The sequence below is a fragment of the Rhipicephalus sanguineus genome, chromosome 2, assembly GCF_013339695.2.
Source record: "Rhipicephalus sanguineus isolate Rsan-2018 chromosome 2, BIME_Rsan_1.4, whole genome shotgun sequence".
NCBI classification, from domain to species: domain Eukaryota; kingdom Metazoa; phylum Arthropoda; class Arachnida; order Ixodida; family Ixodidae; genus Rhipicephalus; species Rhipicephalus sanguineus.
This window is the reverse complement of record NC_051177.1, coordinates 6,538,150-6,556,183: the sequence shown is the minus strand read 5'-3', so window position 1 is coordinate 6,556,183 and position 18,034 is coordinate 6,538,150. Positions and strand designations below refer to the sequence as shown.

The 18,034-nt window shown below is 44.0% G+C and overlaps 1 protein-coding gene and 1 long non-coding RNA gene across 2 annotated transcripts in view; one reads left to right on the top strand and one right to left on the bottom strand.

The window, feature by feature from the left end:
- LOC119381034 (proton channel OtopLc) overlaps nt 1-18,034 on the bottom strand; it is a 531,927-nt gene that overhangs the window by 461,805 nt on the left and 52,088 nt on the right. The gene's annotated exons all lie outside the window — the stretch shown is intronic.
- Nucleotides 7,410-15,643, top strand: LOC119382372 (uncharacterized). The gene is made up of 5 exons (XR_005181514.2): nt 7,410-7,516; nt 7,944-8,141; nt 11,958-12,117; nt 14,262-14,390; nt 14,838-15,643. It is a non-coding gene; the product is annotated as an uncharacterized LOC119382372 (long non-coding RNA).

Genomic DNA, 18,034 nt, shown 5'->3' with positions numbered 1-18,034 from the left:
TGAACCCTGGATTGAACCTGCTAAATATCCCGATTATAAGACGCACTGTTAAATGAAATTTCTAAAAATTCATGTTTTGAAACTGTTCAATTTTGAATTTATTTAAGCATTAACACGTCGCATGGCTTTGTTTTATGCAATTATGTTTTATACGCTTGAAACAACAACAACAATAAACAAATAAAACTATTCTACGAAGCCAATCCAACACAATCCTCAAGCCTCTGTTGTCTTCCCGCCTATTTGGTGCCCATTTTGCGGCGGCGGAAGACGCGACGGCGCTCATAGAACAGCACGAAACGTTTTGTTATAGTTGTATCGACCTTTTGCTGGGATGCCCCCCTTCCATCATTTCTAAGCTGCCTGCATCGTACAACGGTTTCGGTAAGTATTTCTTCTTGTTCCTTCCTCTGTCATATTCTGTTTGGCGAGCGGTAGTATTGAGTGTTGCGGTTCATTGCTTGTCCCGCGCTCCGGTGCAGCCTTTGTCATGGAGAGCGATTGGGAGCGCATTTGTATAGTTTAAAGAGCTGCTCGGCGAACACAGCAACTTTTTAGACTTTTAGGCGAGCCTACAAATGTGTTACCTGTCAGCGATGAAAAGTCGGCGATTTGTCAAGACAGCCGTGCTATCTTCGGCAATGAAGCCGTTATGTGTGAGCAGTATTCGGGCACGTTCAGCCCACCGGAAGCTCGTGAAGCCTCAAACTTCAATGACAGCTTACAGTCTGATTTAACGGCGGGCGCTGTGTTGCATCCGATCTCGAGCGCCGCAGCCGATCTCGGCTGTAGTTTTGAGCCTTCACCTGACATTGTGGTATCCACCGAAGCCAGGGCTGCTAGTCCCAATAATACAGACGTTGGCGAGGAAGATCTCGGTGGGGCACTGCAAAAGTGGGCAGTGAAGCACAGTATCAAGAGGAACGCGTTCAGCGACCTTTTGAAACTTCTGAAGCCGCACCACTCCTCCCTCCCGAGCGACGCCCGCACTCTTTTGCGAACTCCGCGAGGTCCATGCCTTGAGTGCCCTATTACCGTTCTTGCGCCTGGGCATTATGTTCACTTCGGACTTCAAAGAGGGTTGTTGCACGCATTGAGCGGCTTTCGCCAATTTCCGCAAACTTTGGGTCTCGCGTTCAATATTGATGGGCTGCCACTAGCGAAAAGCTCCAATCTGCAGCTTTGGCCTATACAGTGCCTTATTGTTAACTCGAAGAAGCAAGTGCCATTTATAGTTGGTGCGTTTGCTGGAACAAGCAAGCCAGAGTCAGCAAACGACTTTCTGTTGCCATTTGTAACTGAGATCAAAGGCATACTCGAACGTGGCATAAGTGTTAGTGGTCAAAGTGTTCCGGTGTTTGTGAAGGCGTTCATATGTGACGCTCCTGCGCGCTCATTTATTCTCTCAACTAAAGGCCACTCTGGCTACAGTGCTTGCCCAAAGTGTACATGTGAAGGTGCCTACAGAGGGAACAGAGTTGTACTACTGGACTCCGACTGTGAAATGCGGACGGATGCCAGCTTCCGCCAACAGAAGGACCCTGATCATCACAAAGGCACATCTGTCCTTGTAGATTTGCCCATCGATTTAGTAAGAGATGTTCCTCTAGATTATATGCATTTGGTGCTCCTCGGTGTGGTGAAAAAATTGTTGTTGCTTTGACTTTCGGGCCCTCTAAACACTCGTGTTGGGTCGTTTGAGCGGAGAAACTGCTTTGTCTACATGGTGCTACATATTTGCAGATGGCATATGCTATTGTGGAATTTCTTGGAGTGGGTGAAATCGAAGTTGTGCCTGGGTCTTGGGTCAGAGACAATGTGTGCATGTGGCCGAAGGCACCGGCTGACAAAGTTAAAGCCTTTAGGAGAACTTGCGTTTGGCCTAGTTGGTGCTTACTGTTTGACATTTTGACTAGTTTGACTAGACTGATGAGCGGACGTAACTGTGTCTGCGCATGTCAAAACTCGCTATATATTGCTATGTCTTTCACTGAATAAAATGAGTTGAAAGTTTACCGCCCGTGTCGTCGCACCTCCCTCTGTCTTCGTCTTTTTTGTGCGGTCAAAATGTCAAACAAAAAGTTAAAGCCCTCATCAGAAGGAACCAGCCCTGCGGATACTCACCACCGTGGCAGAGCTACAGTGTGCGTGTAAAGGGACATTTCTGTAAGTGTATTTACTTATGAAAGGCCGTGGTATGTAACTGCAGAAAAAATCATGCTAATTGATAGTGCAATTGAATACCAGTCATGTTTTGCCATTTTGTGCCTACTATTGCAAGTGAAAGAGAATTATTCAATAATTTGGCGCTCAACCAATTACAAAAATAGTGGAAGAGGTAACAGCTGATGAAAATTTCTAAGGGGTTTGGTTGGAAGCCTTGTAACCAGAATCACCGGACTCATAATATCAAATTGCATCAGTAAAAACCATTTTAGGCAGACAGAACCCTTTCGCTATTGCAATGGCCCTCATGGTTTTATTGCGCGCTCACTGCAGGTAACATTTACACATCATGCAATTTTTGGCAGTTCTAAGTTTAATTTTATGTTCATTTTGCAGTTCTGTGTGTTTAGATAGATGCACTGTTTTCCTTGTTCATATAGCCACATATGACGATGCACGAAAAAATCTAGACCTCTGTCAGTATACGTCGGACCTTGCCAGTGATGAGCTGCCGCCGAAGAGGAGGAGAACTGCCAAAATTGTCTGGGAGCCTCGAGAAGACTTGTCAAACAGCGCGCATGCTGAAGACAGTGATGTTTCACTTCCGACAGTACCGACAAGCTTTCCCCAAGGTTAGGCAGTATGCAGATGGCATTTTCTGTTATTAGTATTATTTTTTGCCGCTTAGGAATTTTGGTAAATCTGTATTTTTAATTCTTTCATTAGGCGCATGTAAAAACTTTTATGTGCATCAACATTTGATAAAGCTGAGGTAGAGGTAAAAAGTTTCTGCTTGGAATAATCGAAATTTTAAAGTGTGAAGCCTGAAACTTTTCTAGAGTTTGAACACTCTGGAAAAGCTATAGTAGTAAACTGTGTCTCTTAATAGAACATTGCTTTTAGTTTGAAAACGTTGCTGCTGATTCTGAAATGTATTTGCATCTCAATATGGCCAAGTTTGAACAGCACGACTGAACGCGGCCAAAGAAACACATACACCGAGTGCTTACTATCAAGCGGAAAGAATACTTTCCGAACATCTTGCAATTCGCTGTAAAAAATTTGGCTGTTTAGCAATGCTTGATAAAATTAGCATTCTGAACAGGGCAAAAGATATTGACGAGAGACATTATCGAAGCTTGTGAAATAGGAAAATATGAATTAGTGTGTCGGCATGCTATCTTCGTCACTGTCCGACAAAGAAATGAGATTTCGTGCTCTCTCCCTAGACAGGTTGCGTCGGGTTGTGATTGCGGAAAAACTTGCATGTTTGGGTCCACGTACTGTATCTTTTTTGTTTTGTTTTCACCGGTATATATATATATAGACATCACGTGCACATTAAAATAAACAATTCCACTTGATAGTCAGCGCTGTGGGTATGTGGATGTGTTTATTCTCTGTCGGCATTCATTCGCGCTGTACAAACTTAGTGAGATCAACCAACTAGCTCGCCACTTCAAATTATCATTTTATGTCCAGCATGCTGTGCTTCCAGGAGTGAGGAAGCAGAACCTCTGGTGAGGCAGCGTTCCAGCGGTAAGTGTACATACTTGATCAGTGCCGATTTCTTAATTATTTCATATTTTACATCTTGTTAATGTTGCCCTTTACTCAACTGGATGTACTACGATTGCCTGAAAAGCGTACAGACACAAAAAAATCAGTGGAAATTTCAAAAACTTCTTCCGAGAGGTAGAAAACTCCTGTGTGACGTGACGTAAAAGTACAAAAGCGGTAATGCCAGCAAACCGACGAGCTGTCTGTTACATTCCACACGTGTGTCTTCGTTTTGTGGCACCAATACTATTGAACTCACAGCTGCGTCTCTTAGCAATGACACTGTGTCGTCATTGTACGAATCGCACGATGAGTGTGTAGCGAAATGCCTGGACGCAAGCGAGTGGATGTGGAAAATGAACTATTTCATTATCTATTTCATCTTGGTGTTTGATGGTGAAATGAAACGTTATTATACTACGTGTGGTTGGGGTGGTGCAGCAGTTATATTCTCTCCGAAACATCATATTTGCCGTACACATCTCCAACGTCATCTTTTGGAACTCTCTGCTGACATACTTGCTGAGGGGCATCAGCACAAGTCTTGAAAAGGAGGCATGCTTTATTTGTGAACATTGAAAGTCGCATCAATTCGATTGAAGTTACTTATGCTGTCTAAAAATGTCACAGCACTCCTTGCAAGCACGCAAATCTTAAGCTGTACAGTTGAACCCTTTTATAAGAGACATGCATGGGGGGCGCGATTATTGTCTTTTGTATGAGGTGTCTCTTATAAGCAGGGTACTATATTATGCATTTTCTTATTAACCCCTACAATTATGTAGCACACTGGTGTCCCTTATACTCCAAGTGTCTGTTACATCGTGCCTCTGATAAAGGGTGTTCAACTGTAATCAGTTTTCTGTCAGGTTACTGTCCGATTTTGGCATCTACTACATTCCTTGAAATTTGTTAGGCTCTTTCAGCATTATATCAGCATTATATTTAGCCACTGACCACATTTAAATACATGTTCGTTATAAGAGATAAAGCTAGTTGCTCATTTTCGTATTGTACATATAAAGCGAATATTAGAATATAAATAGTGTCTATCCAACATGACCATGGCATTTTATCATGTAAAAATTTGCCTAGTATTGGGTGGATATAAAAAATATGCTGTGACTAATGCTTAGCATTTTTGGTGGCAGACTTTTTGCTTGAACACGAACTATATTTCAACTTTGCCATATATCTACAGTAATGTAACTTGCACATTCTGTTTGTGGAACCAAAGAAACCAGGTGTGAATGTGCTGTTTTTGTGACATTGCGTTGAGAGTGTTAAAGGAGTACTGACACGATTTTGAAGCGCAGCAAAATGGACGTTTTTGGTTTCCTTGACATGTAGTGTTAACGCTCTCCCCACACCGCAGCTGGGAAACACGCATAATATATTTTAGTTTGATTTTAAAGTTTTAATCTCACAGCATCTGCAAGGCAGCTTCACCGCATGGACAGTGCTATGACGTTTCAAGTAAGCTCACTTGGTTTGAGAAATCTGGATCCTGCATGCAGCCTAAATCGCAGAAATCGCTGTCGAAGGCGCTGGACGACCGTTCACTCATCATGAACCACGTTCGACTGACAGCAAAGGAAAGCAGGTGCATGTTTCGTGGGTTGCAGTCTGCCTGTGACGTCACGGGTAGACTGGACACGTCCCTGTGAAGCCGCCCTTTCAAAACCGAAACCGAAACTGCTGGTTGAAAAAAAGCGGTATTAAAAATATATGCAATGCACCCCCAGGCACGACGACACTTTTTAGGGTTTTCGACACCCGTGCTTTCATTTAGAGCAACAACTCGAAAATTTATAAAATTCGTGTCAGTACTGCTTTACAATCATATGCTGTAATAAAAGAAACGCGTTGATTTTTTTTCCTTCCTTCTTTTTATCTCCCAAAGCCGAACAGAGACCGTCTGGCCAGCAGTCAAGTTCTCAGCGTTGCAACATTGAAATTACAGGTGATGGCATTTTTTATTAGAGAGTGAAGTTTTCAAGACATAATAGAAGTGCGGCTACCTCAGGGCTAACTATGTCGCCTGTTTTCATGGATGACTTTTTGCAACGGCATATATTGAAGGCACGAAATTCTCTGGGACTAAGATTGGGGTTTGTTCTCAGTAGTCAGGTACAGAGTATTGCAATATTGCTGGTGTCCGGTAATGAAGTCTACCCGAACGTTTCTGCTTTACCCTTACAGTTTAACTTCTACTTAGCTTTACAGTACCAAGCAGATATGCATGCTAGCAGTGCACAAACCCTTTAGTGTAAAGTAGCTTCTCAGCCCTTCTCAGACGATATACTTATAAGCGACGGAAAACGTGTTCAATAAATAAACCTTGAAGGATAAACATCTTGGCTAGTTGGTAGAACATAGCTGACAGCACTACGTGGGGTTGTTTGTGTGCCTTTTTTGTTTGCGTCATTTTTGCACTTGCCCCATTCAATAAAGAAACCTGATCGAATGCTAGTGACAACACAGGCTGCCTCTGATATGAAATGTTTTGCTGAAGCATGCGCATCTTTAGTACTTTGCTTATAAATGATTGCCAGACCATTACACTTGGGGCTGGGGAGGAGTACCCACACGGAGTGTTTTAAAGATTATTCTCTTTCACTATTTGTAGTTGACATGGAATAACTTGGGCTGTGAATCAAAATACCACCTGACTAATCCGTGAGGTACGACTTGAAGGCCGCACGTTCAATTCGGGCTGCGGCAGTCTCATTTTGACGTAGGCGAAATGCGCGTTAAAACCAGGTGGTCAAAATTTGCGAAGCCCTCTACCACGGTGTCTCTCATAATCCTATCGTGGTTTTGGAACGTAAAACCTCAGATATTCATATTATTATGACCCGTGAAGGAAGTAACTTATTTCTGCCTAACATTTTTTCACTTTTGCACCATATGTGTCCAACTGGCAGACAGGATCTCTAATGAAATAATTAAAAAATACATACCTAGTCGAGCATGAAAAGCTAAAAGTACTGTTAGCCTACATGCACAGCATCATTATTAAAAGGTGAAAAGCAGAGCAGGAAAAAATTACACCATCTCCCGCTAAAGGGGACCATGAATAGATGCGAAGCCGGAGCACTTGCACGATCGCGTTCCGTTGGCGTTCGTTGGGCATGCTACCGAGCTCGCGTCGTGGAACGCGAAGAGCGACGCTACACGCGTCGTATCTTCCATCTAGCCTGGCCGTTAATTCTCACAGGGCAAGCGGGGAACACGGTCGACAGGCGGGCGAGAGGGGGCAGCGTAGGAGAGGAGAGAGAAGGGGAGGGGACGCGCATGCGCTCGAGCTCATTGCGGCGTTGCGCAGGAGAGAATTTCGGCATGTCTAGCCCGCGTTTCAGAGGAAGAGTGGAAAGAGGGAGGGGGGAGGGAAAGTGGAGAGAGGAAGGGGAGAGGGTGAGTGGAGAGGGGAAATGGGAGAGGATAGATGACAGGGGGAATGGTGAGGGGGAGTGGAGAGGAGGTGTGTGGAGAGGGTATGCGCATGCGCAGTAAGGGTGGTCACGCCGCACACCACCACCGGATTGAGCTCCGCCTTAAGATACTTCGCATTTAAAACTAAAGTATTCTTTATTAAGTTACAGCTGCACAGCTTGCGCAAACATTTGCCGTGATGACACCTACACGGAAGCATGTGGGTATAAATTGCTGTGCATGCCTCTGACATTTTGCCACACTTTCACAGGGCATACTTCCTCTCGGCCGGCTGCCTCCCCGGGGCCATCTGTGACATCTGAGCCATCTGGCCTGAATGCTCTCCCAGAACGAGGTAAGCGGAACTCCACAGCCTTTAACCTTTGGCTAAAATGTACCTGGGAAGTGGCTGCATTTTGGTGAAACTTCGCAAACTTTTAACATATTTCTATGTTTTGAGTCATTAGCCTTGTCATTGCGCTTGAAAGTGACAGCTTTTAAGTAGATTTCAGGATCCTCCTATCACATGTGTCTTTACTTCATGACCTCTTCCTTAATGTGTAGCATGTAGTTACAACCTTTGTGGCTACCAGCTCCGTCATTCAAGTTATAAAAACCTGCAACCGTTGCTTTGTAGCAGTGCACATGAGCAATAGAGCTTGTAATCTTTTTTTGATGTGATGGATTAAGTGACAATCATTTGTTGGAATACCAGTACTCTGGTTGGTGTGTTTATTTTTTTAGGAGCTTGTGCGGTTCATTGTCATCATTTTGGTTTTCAGAATTTCACGGTGAAGTGCTCAGAACTTATAACATCATAAAACTAACCGTACAACAGATAGCAAGCTCCATGGACACGTCACTTGCCGCTTGTAGAACTGCCTCAGCACCTTGCTCCGCTAGTCTCAAGCCCCTTCGAAGATGTGGATGCCTTGATGGAGTTCGAGAAGTCACTTACTAAGGAAAATGAAGACGTCCTGGTATGTCAGCGTTTTGGTCAGCTGATATTTCAGTTGTGTGAAAGCTGCTTTGTGATACTCAAGTCTATCTAATTCCATTAAAATGTAGTGGAATCATGGTTTTGCCTCAATATGCAATTTAGAGAAACTGCAGTTGTTTGTCTTTTGGTTTTTGAAAGCAGCAGTCCAGAAATATTCTACCTTGTTAATTCTTGTGTGTGAGCTGACATAGCATTGCAGATGTCAGGGCATAGTGAGCGTTTCCTTGACTAATTGCCAAAGTACCAGCATGCGCTGGGAAACAACCCTAATTGTTTCCATACACCTTCCACGGATTGGGCACGGTGTTTAACTAGGCACGTATGCAATGCGTCTTGACAAACTTAAGCATTAGTACAAACTGGACTTGGCAGGAGGCATATTATTACAGCTAAGCCACTATAGCATAGGACGTGGCCGTTCTTCAGCACTGTATAAGCCTCCTGTGGCCTCCTAACCTCACTGAGCCCTATTACATCCCATTTAACACCCTCTAATTCCTCGAATAGTACAGCTAGGCTCGCCTCACTAGATAACGTTCTAGCGTTATACGTAGTTAAGTTCAGATTCTAATGGCGGCCTATCCGGACCCAGAGATTCTTAGCACCCTCTGCTGCGTCGCAGGCCTGACCGCCGCCTTGGTCAGTTGCTTCGCATCCGCTGGGGACTGAGGGCCGAGGGTTAATTGGTGTATTCATGTGGGACGTAGTGGCCAAGTACTACACCAGGGTGGCCAATCCTGCTCTGGTGAGGGAGTGCATTACTGGCTGTGGTCGCCAGCGAGGCTGCACCCCAGGCCTCGTTAGACAATTCCATCATCATGCGGATTTTTTTTAGCGTAGCTGACAGAAGAGAACTAGGGGTGGGGTTCCTTATTCATAAAAATATAGCTGGCAATGTAGAGGAATACTATAGCATTAATGAGAGGATGATATGTATCGTAAATAAGTTTAATAAGAGGTACGAGATGAAGGTGGTACAGGCCTACGCGCCTACATCCAGCCATGATGATCAACTGGTTGAACGCTTCTACGAAGACGTAGAATCAGCAATGAGTAAGGTAAAAACACAGTATACTGTACTGATGGGCGACTTTAATGCAAACGTAGGCAAGAAGCAAGCTGGAGATCATGCAGTTGGGGAATATGGCACCGGCTCTAGAAACGCCAGAGGGGAGTTACTAGTAGAGTTCACAGAACGCAATAATTTACGGATCTTGAATACCTTCTACAGAAAACGGGCTACTCGTAAGTGGACGTGGAGGAGTCCTAATGGCGAAACTAAAAATGAAATAGACGTCATAATGTGTGGCCACCCGGGCATTGTACAGGATGTGGAAGTAGTTAACAAGATCCGATGCAGTGACCATAGAATGGTAAGATCTAGAATTCAACTAGACTTGAGGAAGGAACGGCAGAAACTGATACGCAAGAAGCCGATTAATGAACTAGCTCTGAGAGGGAAAGTACAGGAATTCAAGTTTCACTTCAGAATACGTACGCGGCTTTAACCGAGGAAACCGACCTTAGCGTTCACACAATGAATGATAATCTGACTAGTATCATTAAGGAGTGTGCAGTGGAAGTCGGGGGTACAGTCGTTAGACAGGACACTGGCAAGCTATCCCAAGAGACGAAAAACCTCATTAAGAAACGTCAAGCCATGAAAGCCTCAAATGCAACAGACAATAGAGCTGGCGGAGCTTTCGAAGTTAATCAATAGGCGTAAAGTAGTCGACATGAGAAAGTACAGCATGGAGAGAATTGAGCATGCTCTAAAGAACGGAAGAAGCCTCAAAGCTATGAAGACAAAACTGTGCATAGGCAAAACTCAGATGTATGCATTAAGGGACAAGGAAGGCAAGGTCACAACCAATATGGATAGAATAGTTGAAGGTAGCGGAAGAGTTCTACAGAGATGTACAGCAGCCGAGACAGTCAGGATAATAACGTAAAAAGCAGTAATAGCCCAGAGGAATCTGACATCCCACCAGTATTGACAGGAGAAGTAAAGAAAGCCCTAAAGGGAATGCAAAGAGGCAAAGCCGCTGGTGCGTATCAGGTAACATCAGACCTGTTGAAAGACGGTGCAGAGATTATGTTAGAAAAACTGGCCACGGTGTACTACGAAGTGTCTCTCGATGGCGAGGATACGAGAATCTTGGAAGAATGCCAACATCATCTTGATCCATAAGAAAGGAGACGTCAAGGACAGGCCCATCAGCTTACTGTCCGTTGTCTACAAGCTAGTTGCAAAAGTAATTGCTAACAGAATTAATACGACATTACAGTTCAATCAACCAAAGAACCAGGCAGGATTTCGTACAGGCTTCTCAACAATAGACCATATTCATACTATCAATCAGGTGATAGGGAAATGCGCGGAATACAACCAACCCCTATACATAGCCTTCATAGATTACGAGAAGGCATTCGATTCGGTGGAGACATCAGCAGTCATGCAGGCACTGCTGAATCAGGGCATCGACGAAGCCTATATAAACATAATGGAATAAATGTACAGCGGATCCACAGCCAATATAGTCCTCCATAAAGAAAGCGACAGAATCCCAATAAAGAAGGGCGTACTACAGGGAGACACGATCTCTCCAATGCTATTCACCCCGTGTTTACAGGAGGTTTTCAGCGCCCTAGATTGGGAAGAATTAGGGATAAGAGTTAATGGAGAATATCTCAGTAACCTGCGATTTGCTGATGACATTGCATTGATGAGTAACGCGGGAGACGAATTACAGCTCATGATTACTGAACTGGATACGGAAAGTAGAAGAATAGGTCTCAAAATTCATATGTATAAAACTAAAGTAATGTGGAACAATCTGGGCAGAGAATCAGCACTTTGCGATAGGGGGCGAGAGGCTGGAATTTGTAAAGGAGCACGTCTACTTAGGACAGGTAGTAACCGCGGAGCCGAACCATGAGAGTGAAATAACTAGAAGAATAAGGATGGGATGGGGCTCATTCGGCAAGCACTATCAAATCATGAATGGTAGTCTACTACTATCCCTCAAGAGGAAGGTATATAACAGCTGCATCTTACCGGTACATACCTACCGAGCAGAAACCTGGAGACTTAAAAAGAGGGTTCAACTTAAATTGAGGACGACGCAGCTAGCGATGGAAAGGAAAATTCTAGGTGTAACCTTAAGAGACAGGAAATGAGCAGAGTGGGTCAGGGAACAAAAGGGGGTTAAGGATATCATAGTTGAAATCAAGAAGAAGAAATGGGTATGGGCCGGGCACGTAGCACGTCGGCAGGATAACCGGTGGTCATTAAGGGTAACTGACTGGATTCCAAGAGATGGAAACGCGTGAGGGGGAGACAGAAAAGTAGGTGGGTAGATGAGATTAAGAAGTTTCTAGGTATAACGTGGCAGCAGAAAGCACAGGACCGGGTTGATTGGCGGAACATGAGAGAGGCCTTTGCCTTGCAGTGGGCTTAGACAGGCTCATGATGATGATGATGATGATATTATTACACAGCGGGGCTAGGGAGGAGCCACTGTACTTTGTGAGTGGCAACAACTTAGGCTGCAGTGGCTTATCTGGAGATTATCTGAATTAGCCATGAAGGGTAATGAAATTCCATTCAAATAATAAGCCCGAATTATTGGTACATGATGGAGACATGACAAATGGCTTTGTTAGGCGCCCGGCTTTCAAGTGGGTCCGAAACTTTTTAGCCTTGAAGGCTGCAGCAGAAGGGCGGTGCCGTGCAAGAAGATATTTTCTATTGAAGTATTAAAACATTATTTTTTCCCATGTTCAAATATTGCAGATCAGCGAGCTGATCCAGCTTGGTGGCGTGAACCCAAACATCGCAGTGAAGCGCATACTCATATATCTTTTTGCTGACTCCTTGGCTGCCCAATTTTCCCGGCATGGCAAGAAGGGGAAAAGGAAATTTTCAGAACTCAAACTGTGCCAGTGCCTGTTCAGTAAGTGGCGTACTGTTTATATTGCACGTCCAGCACAGTGAAGAGTGTTATTTGTCAGGGGGGCAGTAATATGAATGTTGTTATATTCTACATATTCTTTGTCCATGAACACTTAAGTTCAGGCAGTCTGATCCCGTCTTCAGATCTAGCCAATCCTCCAGCAGTTGAATGAGCATGATGACAAGGTGGCTTCGGTGCTGTTCCAGTGTCACGACACTGCGAAAAAAGCTGGTAACAAGTACACTTGTCAGGTGTCAGCTGCACCAACATATATATGTAGGGCAGGTCATCTGCCTTAATAGGTAATATCGGGGGTTATTCATACCAAAACCACTATGATAATGAGGAACGCCGTAGTGGAGGGCTCCGGAAATTTCGACCATCAGGTTTTCTTAAACGTGCACTAACATTGCACAGTACATGGGCCTCTACCATTTTGCATACACAGAAATGCGATTGCTGTGGCCAAGATCGAACCTACGACCTTCGGGCCAGCACTCGAGCACCGTAACCACTACACCCCTACGGCGGATAGGTCATCTGCCTTGGAGAAATGTGCAGCTCTCGGAGACTTTTTAGGCTATAAAACAAAAGCATGGCATCTTGCAACTCTTGTTTTTGGTCGCAGGTTGGTAAATGGCCCGAGCGAATTGAATTTGTGATATCGAGTGTCTTGCCACTTGAAAAACCACTTGTGCAGGCCTCCTGATTGGCGTATCACGTGCAGTTAGGGCGGCTATGAATATGCAAGGCTTTTCTTTTTAATTGTATGCACATTTTTTCAAATTTTTTGATGATACCGTAATTTTGACTGCACGGCTAAAATAAATGGAGACCGACATTTCTGCGTGCAGACCGAGAATTGACACAACTTGAGAAAAGTAAGAGCAGCACATTTTGTTGCACAGTTTGAGTTCCCATATCTCAAAACTTATGCAATTGATTCCAACTGGTTCGTCTTGTATTCTGATAGGCCACAGTTCCACCATTGCAACAGTACTTAGTTGATTAGATCAATTTAGTAAATTAGCTATCTTAGCGCTATTATTGCTAAGAAAGACCTGCCTCTTCACGTCATTTAGCCAAATGGACAGAATTGGATACAGGCTGTTTGAAAAAATGCAAGTTTTAAAGGTTTTTATTTTATTTTTTATTTATACAATACTGCAGACCCTAGTTGGGTCCAAGCAAGAGGGCAGTACATGAATACATACATTCATGAATAACAATCACATTTATTTTAGATACGTAGATAATGCCACTCGGTAAGATATTGAGGCATGATGAACAACTTCCATCTCCTCTTACATATTCCTATTATGGACATGAAATCCATGTATAGATTCCTGTAATTGTCGGCGCGTTTCACTCCACTAAGTGTTCCTGAGTTTCCATTTTAATGGTAATTTCATGTGGTTATACATACAGGAGTTTTTGACTTTCATACTTTCTGACATAGCATTAATTATTGCAAGCTCTGTGTCAATTTCACAGTCCAAAATTTTAAATCCAACATTAGTTCTACATATACATTTATTCATATTATTCTGAGTAGTGGTCACATTCCAACTTTTATTGAAGAATGTCTGACAAAAGTATTTAATAGCCTACGTCCATAACTCCAGTAAGTAGTGTATGAAATTGTATTTCAGTGTGCAGCTTCAGCACTGATTTTTCAGGTTCTAGGCAGAGTCATATAGATATATATACAGCTTGGTGTGACTACTGTCTCATTCAATTTATATTTGGTTTTAACAATTTCTCTTCGCACTCACCTCAATGGGAGCCTCGAGCATGACTAAGCTTTTGTATTGCTTTTATAGAACTAGCCGCACCCATTGCTTGCTAGAAACTTATGTAAATCAGTGGCCAGCATAGCGTTTTAAATTTAGGAGTCTGCCCTATTTCTGTGCGCCACGGGTGGCAATGTTGATAAGTGATAAGCTAGAACGAAAATTTGAAAAACAGTGGGATGTAAATATACTGCTATGATGCCTTGATACATTTGGCAGTACAAACTTCGAGCCATACGTATCATAAGAGTGAGGTACGCTAGTTTATCGATGTGAACATGACATACATTAATGCCCCATTGATAAACTATAACTTGTCTCAAGTAATGCTTTTGTGATGTCGTTTTACAGGTGCTATAAGGAAACGTTTCCCAAGCAGCACAAGGGATGACGTCGAGAGCAGCGCGAAGTCATGGCTCCGCCACGCCCCAGAGAGGGCTTATGGCAAAGGCAGCGAAAATTGAAAACAGTGTTGTCAAGGTAAGCTGTTTTCAGACCTGTGCCAGGCAGCCGTAATAATTAATTGATGTAACCATGCTGCTGTAGCTGAAATGTTACGTTTCAATCGGGATGTCTGGTGCGCGTGGGCTCAATGTGAAGCTTCAATAGAAGTTGCTTGCAAGAAAAATGTGACAAATACATGGGCTAAAAATAAAGGATAGATAAAGCTGATGTTGAGCTTGACACATATGCCACATTTTCCACTGTGCCTGTCACTGGCCTTGTTTTCCTACTATTTATATTTTGGGTCATAAGTTATCTTGAAGTACTGTAAAAGATCAATGATCTGGATTTAAACAAGCCGTTTACGAAATTTATGCATTCAAATTGAGCGAAAGATGGATGCATTTGGTACTTGAGGGGCAGGAAAATGATCTATTGCAAAAAAATGACCACTTGCTGATTTTTTTTCTTTGAACACTACAGTTGCAGACCTCAGCTCCAAGACAAAAGTGTGATGCAGGCGACTTGTCGCAGCCTTCTTCGAAAGCGCGGAGCACAATCTCATGGACACCACCGCCATCTCGTTGTTGACTCTGCTTCTCATTTCTTCTCATCTGCCAACTTCGTCATCACTACAGTAACATTCCTAAATTTTGTCGCGCATTGCTGTAGGCACGAGCTCTTGAGCCTGGTCATTGCCATTTTTTGTAGTTCCAACCTCGATACCACAGTGGCAGAAACTGCAAGATTTTAGCCACCATAACTTAACGCCAAGCCTGCACCAACATGCGCGTAGCTGTGTGCAGTGTTTCTATGTATTTCTTTTTGCTAACCGTGTAAAATACCATTGTTTCAATCATGTGGCCACTGTAGAGCCAAAATCACAAAATCTGAATGACATCCAAGTTCACAAAATAGCTACTTAAGTTCGAGAAAAAAGTAGCACTCCGCAGCAATAAGTTTTTATCGTTGACAATTTTTAGCACGGAAGGTGGACAAAGGGTTGAGAGCTACTAACCTGGTTTTACTCTTTCTAAACATGACATGACTAGAGGCAATAGGCCTGGCCATTATCAGCGTCATTGTTCTGATGATTTTCTGATTGATGATTGATGTTCTGTGACTACAGTTTTTCTGTTATTTTATGCACCTATTGTAACCCTGTCAGTAATGCTTTTAAGCATCGTTGCATCATTTTGGTACCGTAGAAACCGCAATATAGGTCGGACCGGATTATAGGTTGACCCCCCGACTTTTAACTACTGAAAATCGAAAATAAAGTACATGGTGTGGTCAAAGTATCAGAACGCACGCTTACTGTGAAACGCAAATTGAAATGGTGCACAGTGATAACGCCATTTATTTAGGTGTGTTTTTACACGCAAGTTCCACATGGCAGAAAGCCAAAGGATGGGCTCAAACACTACCTTCGTGAAACGTCACAACCACCATGACAGCGTTAATTTGAATGCATTTTGAGGTCAGCGGTAGCACAATCACGATGGGAGCACGGCTCCCTGATCAACTTTGGAACATTCGTCTCGAGCTCTGGACACTGCGGTTTGGGACCACAACAGTTTTCTTCGGATCGCTGCTATCATGATGTAATCCTTCCCCCTCCGCCAGTAGCGAATGCTTCTGTGGTGCACTCGATCTGCCCGCTGATTGCAGCCATACGTGCCGCTGTAACCAGAGCTGCCGGCATTGCAGGAAGCAACAAAGAAAAAGTATCCGGCGAGAACACCCGTGCAAAGATAAACTTTCAGTCATTGTTTGTGACTCACGGCTCCTACTCGCGTTCACGTGCGCTAGCATCCGCGCTAGCACTCGCAAGAGAAGTTTAAAAAAAAAGGGTAGATCAGTCGGATAAGCGCAAATAATTCTTTTTTGCTACATTTATCTTTGTACTCATTTCTCATCACTGGCTGTGTGTTGCTAGCTGTGTTCTAAGTCATTAGTGAAGTTTAAGTGCAAGTGCTATTGATTTCTACTGTGCAGTGCGTTCTTAATGACAGCTGTGATCTAGTTCAGTATTCAGAGTTGCAGCTTTTAAGTGAACGTTTATCTTCTTATTTTATTTGTGTCACAGCTGCCTTACTGCCTGACAACTGTTTTGATGTTCCTAGATTTTTTGGAGGTGGTCCTTGTACCTACTCTCTTAACAGTGTTCGAGTACCACAAGCTTGTGGGCCGAGTTTTTGAACTTTCTAGTCATGTTGTAGCGTTTTTCATCCTGGAGTGCTGTTCTCTAATAAAATTTACTATATTTTAAACGTTTCTTTTCCTCACAATTGTAGAGTAATGAACTGTGAAACGCAATTGAACATGTATATAGTGTGGCAACACTATATACAGACCCTTGTGTGTGTGTGTGTGTGTGTGTGTGTGTGTGTGTGTGTGTGTGTGTGTGTGTGTGTGTGTGTGTGTGTGTGTGTGTGTGTGTGTGTGTGTGTGTGTGTGTGTGTGTGTGTGTGTGTGTGTGTGTGTGTGTGTGTGTGTGTGTGTGTGTGTGTGTGTGTGCCTGCATGCAGGTAGCACCTAGGAAGCACGGACTTATATGCATTCATGAGACCGAATTGAGGTGCGTATGACGGGCAGAATCGGGGAAAGACTGTTTAAATTACCTTTGTGTGCCATATTTATTTGTGCAACGGCACCATGATTCAAATTTAGGGCACCGTGAGCATTTTTGGAAAACGTCCGAATAACCGTTGCTGGATGTCCGGCGGATGTGCCCTGCAAGGTTCGCGGGTCTGGTACCGGAGGACCATCCGTTCGATGTCCGCTGTACTTATATCGGCTGTATATGATAGTCCGACGGAAGTCCAGACGTCCGATGGGAAACCTCCAGCGGACTTCCTGCGGACTAAAAATGCCGTCTGGGTGATAGCGGCGAACAGAGCGTCGTCCGTCGATAAAACTGCTCAGCGGTAAGGCTTGTCGGCATTTATACATGCGGCATCGAACATTTCAGCCTTATCGCTGGTGGTCGCGTTGGTTCCAGAAGGAACTCAACTGTTCGCGTTTGCACGCTCAAGGCTATTAGAAGATTCTGAAATAATCTGGCACGTTCCCAGACATTCGGGCGCGGTTTGCGCAAGACAGTGATTATACTTGTAATAGGCTCCGTGCAGACGTAACTCCGCTGCCCGAGCGAAGGTGTCCCTAGCGGCAAGAAGCGCAGATTTGGCGGGATGCTGTCACGCGCTCGCAATGGGGTGAAATTGAGCAGCTATGCCTTTTACGATGGCTATACTTTTCGTGCTTTTCGCGCTTGACAATTCACCACAGCGACGGTCCGTCCGCGTTATCAACGCGATCAGCCGGCCGCAGGTGATGAACGATAAGAGTTATATAGCATAAAACATCGCTTCGCGCTTGCACCCCTGCTCGCTCCACGCTCCCGCTGTTACGTCGCGAGGTATTTTCGCGGGCAGTTCGTTTTATGTCGGTTGCGCTGTTTGTAGGAATGCCGAACTCCAGGAATATTTGTTGCGTTGTTGGGTGCAATAACAGCTACAGGAATTCTCCGGGCACGCGTTTTTACCGGTTTCCATTCAGAGAATATGAACGGAATCGTCGTGAACGGTGGATCGCACTCGTTCGACGGCAAGGAAGTTTTGTGAATAGATGGTGTGACGTGCCGTTGTGGCCGTCGGATAATATGGGTTCCGAGGCGG